This window comes from Quercus lobata, chromosome 4 (assembly GCF_001633185.2).
Source record: "Quercus lobata isolate SW786 chromosome 4, ValleyOak3.0 Primary Assembly, whole genome shotgun sequence".
NCBI lineage: Eukaryota > Viridiplantae > Streptophyta > Magnoliopsida > Fagales > Fagaceae > Quercus > Quercus lobata.
In genome coordinates, this window is record NC_044907.1 from 91,343,707 (window position 1) to 91,352,970 (window position 9,264).

Sequence of the window (9,264 nt, forward strand, 5' to 3'; positions counted from 1 at the left end):
AAATTTTACACTTGAAATTTACATTATCTTATTAATGGCAAATTGGTAGGAATATTTATTAATGACCCAACTTTTTCACCTTATATTTAGGAAATGTTGGACATAGAACCATTCTACCTTCATCATTTGTGGGAAGCCCACGCGATATGATCCAACGATTTCAAGATGCAATGTCATTGGTTCAAAAGTTTGGGAAACCAGATTTATTCATCACAATGACGTGTAATCCAGGATGGGAAGAAATCCAAAATGAGCTTTTACCCGCACAAACCGCACAAGATCGTCCAGACTTGCTTGCAAGAGTTTTCAAATCAAAATTTGAAGAATTGAAAGATGATATTGTGGTTAAAGGGGTTCTCGGAAGAGTTATTGTATATGTGCAAGTCTTTGAGTTCCAAAAAAGGGGTTTACCACATGCACACATGCTTATAATTCTCGATGAAGATGATAAATTGCATAATCCAGAGGATTACGATCGAGTTGTTAAAGCAGAAATACCGTGTAAGGAGGAACAACCTCAGTTACATAAAGCTGTACTGAAACATATGATACATGGTCCTTGCGGAGTACAAAATCCAAGATCACCATGTATGAAAAATGGGCGATGTAAAAAAGGATACCCAAAGCCTTTCTCGCCAGAAACCTACCAAGGCAATGACTCATATCCTGTTTACAAACGATATGATACTAATAATCCCGTGCCATTGAATGATCATTGCAGGATTATGGTAGACAATACTTGAGTTGTTCCATATAATCCTTGGTTACTGCTAAAATATAATTGTCATATTAATGTTGAAATATGTTGCAGTATCAAGAGTGTAAAGTACTTATACAAATATGTGTATAAAGGCCCAGATCGTGTCTCTATGGAAGTTAGACCAGGCTCAAATTATGATGAGGTCCAACAGTACGTTGATGCAAGATGGGTATGTGCTCCAAAGGCATGTTGGAAGATATTTTCTTTCCCTATGTATCGAATGTACCCTGCCGTTTTTCGTTTGCAAATTCATCTTCCAGATAGACAACAGGTACATTTTAGACCACATGAACCAATTGCTAATGTTTTGGAGCGAAGTAAAAAGACAATGCTCACTGAATTTTTTTATATGAATACGATTGATCATGATGCACGAAATTATCTATATAGAGAGTTCCCTGAGCATTATTGTTGGGATTATAAAAACAAAACATGGACTCAAAGAAGATCTCATAAAAAAGTAGTGGGCAGGGTATATACTGTTTCACCATTTGATGGAGAGAAGTTCAATTTGCGTGTTCTTCTTAATCATGGCAAGGGGGCAACAGGATTTGACGATTTATTGACTGTGAATGGGATAACCTATCCAACTTTTAAACAAGCAGCTGAACATAGGGGTTTACTAGAGAATGATAACAGCATACGACAATGTCTACTTGAGGCAAGAGACATTCGAATGCCGTCAGCTTTAAGAAGATTGTTCGCAACAATATTGGTATTTTGTTTACCAATTGGAGTAAGAGAATTGTGGAATGAGTTCTATCCATATATGATAGAAGATTACCCATCAACATCTGTTACAACAGAGACACATCGTACAAATAAACTTCTCAATGATTTAGAGGCATTACTCTTGCAACATGGAAAGCATATTACAGAGTATGATTTGCCGATTTTAACTGGAGAATGTGACAATGATTCAACTATACCAAGACTCATACAAGATGAGCTAACTATTCCTAATATAGATGAAGAATTCACTTTAATTGATAAGTTGAATAACGACCAGAGACTTGCATATGAGACAATCATGACAGTTATTGATTGTAACGAAAGCATGATATTCTTCGTCGATGGGCCAGGGGGAACTGGGAAAACATTTTTGTATCGCACAATATTGGCAGCCTTGAGAAAAGCTGGTCACATTGCAATTGCCACAGCTACATCTGGCATAGCAGCAACATTACTCCCTGGTGGAAGAACAGCGCATTCCAGGTTTAAGATTCCTTTAACTCTAGATGCTTCATCTACTTGCTCAATAAGTAAACAATCAGACCTAGCTGAGCTTATTAGACGTGCCACCATAATAATTTGGGATGAAGCCCCAATGGTAAATCGACGTGCACTCGAATCTTTAGATAGAACATTTAGAGATATTATGGAAGTAAATTTACCTTTTGGTGGGAAGGTGCTAATTTTGGGTGGAGATTTTCGTCAAGTACTTCCAGTTGTTCCAAAGGGTACAAAGGCAGAAATGATTGATGCATGCATAGTCAAGTCCCCATTATGGAAAGATGTCAAAGTGTTACATTTGAAGCAGAATATGAGGTCTAGCAATGATGAAGAGTTTGCTGAGTACATACAACACATTGGTGATGGGAATGAACCATATATAATTGATGATTTGATTAAACTACCCCCTTCAATGGCAATGCAATGGGAGGGTCAGCATTCTATATACAACTTGATTTATCAAGTTTTTCCAAATTTACAAGACCATGTCAATGATGCAAGGTATATGGTTGATAGGGCTTTGCTAACACCTATAAATGATGATGTTGAACAACTTAATGCAAAGATAATTTTTGAGTTTCCAGGAGATGAGTTTACATTACATTCTTTTGATGAGGTTGAAGGAGATACACAACATCTATATCAACAAGAATTCCTAAATTCTATATCTCCAGGGGTTTACCACCACATATATTACGGCTAAAAAAGGGTGCTCCAATTATGTTGTTGCGCAATATAGATCCAAAAACCGGATTATGTAATGGTACAAGATTGATATGCCGTGGATGTTTTAACAACGTAATTGATGCTGAAATTTTGACTGGACAATATGTAGGTACACGCATTTTTTTGCCAAGAATCCCTTTGAAGACAACAGAAAATGTACACCTGCCATTTGTAATGATCAGACAACAATTTCCTGTACGTTTAAGCTTTGCACTCATAATAAACAAAGCGCAAGGTCAGACAATTCCAACTGTTGGAATTTATCTTCCTGATCATGTTTTTAGTCATGGCTAATTATATGTGGCATTATCAAGGGGAGTCTCCCAATCCACTACAAAACTATTGGTGCAAAAAGGCAGAATACCTGAGGAGGAAGGTGTTCACACAAGAAATATTGTGTATAAAGATGTTTTGTTCCCTTCATCATAGGTATTAATTAACAATTGAAAAGAACTGTCTTACATATAGATTTATTTTAATAATTTACAAATTTTAATGGTTATGCTATCTTCATTTTAATATTTCATTATTTGAAGTTTTTTATGTATACAATTAATTGGTAACAGGAAGGATGCCTAACTCAAATGTGAGGATTGAGTCCACTATGCTAAATAATGGAGTGCATGCTGTTCCTACTGCTCATTGGGAGAAGTGGAAGGATGATCAGTCAATATCGAACATGGAGGCCATTGATAACAAGGTATATTTCTTTCTAATGATATCTTTAATCAGCATCCTTTCTATTGTTTTATCAAAATTAATATTCAAAATGTCATGTTACGAATGGGTTAGGTTCGAAAATTGCAAATTTATTCACCTGGTTGGGGATTCACTGTTCGAGCTGACAAAAAAGAGCTTTGGAGAGAAGTGAAACGAGTTTTAGAGTCACAAGAATTGGAAAGGTTTGTTATGCTATTTTTTAAAATAGGAAAATAACTAATTGATAAGTTTAATATACAAACATTTTTTTTCCTTCATTTTGAAGGACCAAGAACAAAGACAAACAACAAATCGCTGTCAAGAGCAATGAAGTTTCCAACATCCATAAGAATAAAGACAAAGGAAAAATGAAGGACGATGTGATCTCTAACACTCATGCCAACAAAGACAAACGGAGAATGAAAATCAAGGACAATGTGGTTTCCAACATCAAAGAGCAAAAAAAGATACGAACAAAAAAAATCAAGGACGATGCAATCTTCAACACCAAAAACAGTAAAGACAAACAGAAAATGAGAGTCAAGGACGATGCGATAATAAAGCAGGTACAAAACATTACCACGTCTACTTAAAAAAAAAATTATATAGTTTTTAAATTAATTTTTTTTAAAATTTTGGTAATTAAATGATAGTTCTTCAAGTCCCAAGCCGAAGTAGACCATTTCACATACATGGAGCTATGCAATATCATCACAAGGTCAGTTCAAATATTTCATTTTACAAGTTTATGCATGATATTTATAGTGCTTATCATTATTATGTACGTTTTAAAGTCTCTATTAATAACACAAACTAACACATTTTGTATCATAGGTTCATGGCAAATGCTGCTGGAAAGCAATTACAATGTGAAACAAATAGCATTGCTCCACCAACTTCTCCACCGTAGTCGTCATAATATTAATAAGTTCACATATTCCATGTTTCAGATGTAGTGCATTATTTTACAGTTTTATCATAATTGCTTTTGGCAAGGTCATCACATGTATTTTGTATTTAGTCTTATTGTTACAGTTTTATTATGCATTTTCAATATATGCACTATTTATAAGATTTATTTAGATGATCTTTTTTTTCCTCCCCCTAAAGTTTAATACTAAATTATTGCATTATCTCCCAATCAATAACATGTTGATTGCTGCATAATTTTTTTTTTTTTGGGCAAAAATGGATAATAATTACGGAATACTAGCCTCTGAGCACGCGCGTGAGGCTCTTCTATTTTTTGGGTAAGGATTAATTTAGAGCATTTATTATAATTTGGGATTACTACATTTTCCAATAACCAAAAAAACCTAGGGGTGTGATGAGTGTCATGTGTGGAGAAATAATTGCCCAATCACACCCCTAGATTTTTTTGTGATGAAATATTATTGTGATTGGAAAATTATTTCTCCACACATGACACTCATCACACCCCTAGGTTTTTTTGGTGATTGGAAAATGTAGTAATCCCAAATTATAATAAATGCTCTAAATTAATCCTTACCCAAAAAATAGAAGAGCCTCTGAGCATGCGCGTGAGCGCGTGCTCAGAGGCTAGTTTTATTTTTATGAACGTGGGAGTGTTTTGGTGTACTGGGAGTGTTTATTTATTTATTTATTTTTTATATAGAACTTTTTTTTCCCCAATAAGAACGTGGGTAGATAATTGATAGAATGTGTGTTTCCTTTTTATTAGGTTTTTTTGTTTTACTTGAATTTTTAAATGTTACACAGGGAAGAGTTTTTATTTTTTATTTTTTATTTTAATTAAAAAAAAAAAAAACTATTGGGAAGAGTTTGTATTTGTGAGAAGTTGTGAGAAGTTACGTGGGTAGATAATTGATAGAGCGTTATTCGAATGCGGAGGTTTTTTTTTTTTTTATTAACGAACATGGGGAGTGTTTTGGTGTATTGGGAGTTTTTTTTTTTGGGTGGCTTGGGTAGTTTTTTTTTTAAAGAATGTGGGAGATAGTATTTCAATGTAGAAGTAGAAGTAGTGTTTCAACCTGGGTAGGAATTTAATTAAGAGGAAATTTACTATTTTAATCCCATTTTGATTAGTTTAGATTAATTAAATTATGGGTATTTTTGACAATAAAAAAAAAAAAAAAAAACTAACTTTCTGAATCTTCGTAATATATATATTATTTTATTTTTATGAATGTGGGGAGTGTTTTGGTGTACTGGGAGTGTTTTATTTTATTTTTTATTTTTTTTTATATGGAACTTTTTTTTTCCCAATAAGAACGTGGGTTGATAATTGATAGAATGTGTGTTTCTTTTTTATTAGGTTTTTTTTGTTTTACTTGAATATTTAAATGTTACACAGGGAAGAGTTGTTGTTGTTGTTGTTTTATTTATTTATTTATTTATTTTAAATAAAAAAACTATTGGGAAGAGTTTGTATTTGTGAGAAGTTACGTGGGTAGATAATTGATAGAGCATTATTTGAACGTGGAGAGTTTTTTTATTTTTATTTTTTTATACGAACGTGGGGAGTGTTTTTGGTGTATTGGGAGTGTTTTTATTTATGGGTATTTTTGACAGTAAAAAAAACAATAATTAAATTTTCGAATTCTCTTAATATAACTTTTAATAATTTCTTTTTTTTACCATCTTAGCTATCATGCATAACTATCTTTGGTTATACATTGTAGCTTAACAGTCAAATTTTTTAACTTTTCCTTCGTAATTGCAACATGCTTTTTTATATTGGTAGTACTAAAAATATCATTATGGGTTTTTTTAACACCATCCATACTAATGCTAATACAATGAAATTTTAGGAGGAAGAAGACAAAAATCTTACGATTCTTATCCTCAAATGCTGACAGTACATGAACGATATTCTTATCTTCAAGTTTGGTGTCCGAATTGTTTTCCCTACTAGAAAGTGCCAAAGTAAGGGAGGTAGAAGGAAATTTCTCCGCACAGTACAAGTGGATAAAGCATTAAAGTTTCTGGGTATATATATAGATATATTTGTCACTCCTTTAACTTTTAAGTCCTAATTGCGCGCATTGTGGATATGAATATCAGCAGCACAAGTTACTTTCTGAAGGTTGGTGGGTACGTATAGTAGGGGTTAGGATGTGTTTTGGTGTCATATTTTACTTTTTAAGAGGCCATGCGAAAGCAACCACATGCATATTGAGTTATTGCATATGTCTTTAAGGATTTTTAATACATGAATTAGCCATTTTCTTTTATTTTTTAGTCAAAGTTTCATTTACCATTCCATGAAAATATTTTTAGTACTTAATAACAACTCTTAAATTACAACTAATTATGTGAAGTATGATATTTTGGTTAATACTCATTAAATGGTCAGATTGTAAAATTTATAAAATTATGAACATATACACCTAAACTTCAAAGTTTAACTTAAAAACAATAAAAAATTTGGGGTTTATAATTTAGTTGTCCTTAAAAAAAAAACTCTTAAAAGGTTATAAAAGTTTTTTTCCCCTTTTTTTAATTATTAAAACTATTACTTCTTTTTTCTTTTTTCTTCAACTTTTTATATATATAGGTTTTGAACTAATAGGAAAGATTTTCTTTTCCTTTTTCAATTGAAGTTTGTCATAAAAAATAATAGTCTATTACTCTTTTGGTTATGGTACAAAGAAAAAAATAATTACGTAAATAAAATTCATAAGAAGGAAAGTTTTTTATTTTATTTTTTTATTTTTATAATGAAGATTATGATGGATAAAAGGGAAAAATTTTATTTTTTATAATAAGGATTATCGACAAAACTTCATTGGTAAGTTTCAATGTTCATGCATGTGCCGACTCTTATTAATCATCGAGTATGAGCATCCACGTTGAAATCTCACGAAGCTTCGTCTTTTTTTTTTTTCTTTTTCTTTTTTTGAGAAAAACACGAAGCTTCGTCTTACCATTTCAAACGTATCCCGCGGGAACTGTATGGAATATTGTCACATATCATGTAACTTCCATAACTAACAAACGGACACGCAAAATATCTTTTTTGCATGATTTTGTGGGATTAAATATTACTCTATATATTTACTTGGGATTGGGATAAATTAGTAAATTTGAAAATATTACCATATTAAAAAACAAATTGGGTTCAAAGGGAGTTTTATTTATTTATTTATAAATCTATATATAGATCATAAGTTTACACACCAAGTAGGTAAGAGTGCCTAATTCCATTGCATCCCATAATAGTGCTTTAATATGGTAGAAACTTCATTTTGCAACTCTTATTTAATCTTGTTTGCATCTCATGTGCAATGTGCATATCATCATCACACCGCTTCACAGGTATTTCAAATTATAACTCATATCATAGTCAAATCAAATCTAATTCAATATTTCAAATAACTAAATGATAATATTTATTTCAAATTTAGTTTTATATTTGAGATACCATTTTGTGAGTCACTTCTTTCATCGGCGACAGAGAAAGAATTGTGAGCCATCTCTCTCTCTCTATTTTGTGTTAATCAGAGTTAGGCCATATTTTTTTAATGATTTCTCACAATTTTTTAAATTATTTTAGTTTCTTAATTAATTATGGAGACTTGGGTTGCATAATGTGTAAGGAATTTGAGTGATGGAGTTGATAAAATTCTATATGGAGAGTTTTACATTTTGTTTGTGTTTATGTATGGAGTTCGTAAATTATGTGTTGAGTTTTGCATTTTGGTAAATTTAATTAATAAGATAAGAATCATATAATACTAACCACAAATCTTCAAGAGTGTTTCTCTCACAATATGCAAATATTTTGTTACAAGTAATTACAAATGTTATTGTGAAACAATCAGTATATTAGATTGGAATTATAAAAGTTAGCATCATATTGGAACTATAAAGTTATATAATTATGCTCTTTATTTTAGTTATATCTCCCCAAATAAATTACATATTCTATAATTTCTTGACCTAATTTCATGATCAAAATCGTGCAAGTTTTACATCTTTGTTTATGATTTAAAGTAAAATTTATGAACATATATTATCTTGAATAATATTTAAAAATTTCTTTAGAAGAAAGTCAAATGAATATACAAAATTGAATCAGATGAAATTATCCATTATCTTATCTATTATCAAGACTTGGAACAATCTTTTGGTCTTTTGATTATTTATTATTATTTATGTTTTTATATAGTAAAGTTTACATATTACACATTTTGTATACCTTAGGTAATTCAATGTGTAATTAATATTTTCTTAAAACAAACAAAAACTCAAAAAGTTCCTACAATTTAATTAACAAACATAAAATCACAAAGATTTATATAATTGATCTTTCATATTATTATTTTTATCAAATAAAATTAATATTTTATAAGTCTATGATTAAAACTGTGCAACTCATGGGTTTTTAACAAGTAAATAATATTCATAGAAATTAAATATTAAAACATCACTTTAAACAACCATAAATTAATAGAATTTAAATTCGACCAAATTAGACTACTATGGTTAGATATAAATTTAAAATCACTTTGGTACCTCTTACCTAAATAGAAATTGAACTAAAGAAGAAAACGATAAATCATAAGATAAATAATAGAAATTAGACTAAAAGAGCAATGAAAAAGAAGAAGAGGAAGATAGTATCTCTCGATATTTAGTTAACTTTTGTGTGGGTGCTTTTTTCTTAGCTTCCAGGCCCAAGGATCCTAGGCCAAATACTTGTGGTTTGAGGGATCGAGTTTGGTTCACCGTAGCTAAATGGGCTATTTATAAACCAAGTGGTGCACAGGGCAAGGATCCTACAACACGTATACACTAACAAGCAGGAAAATATGTATTGAACCGCAAGGAAACCAACAAAAGGAAAAACAATGTAATAGGGA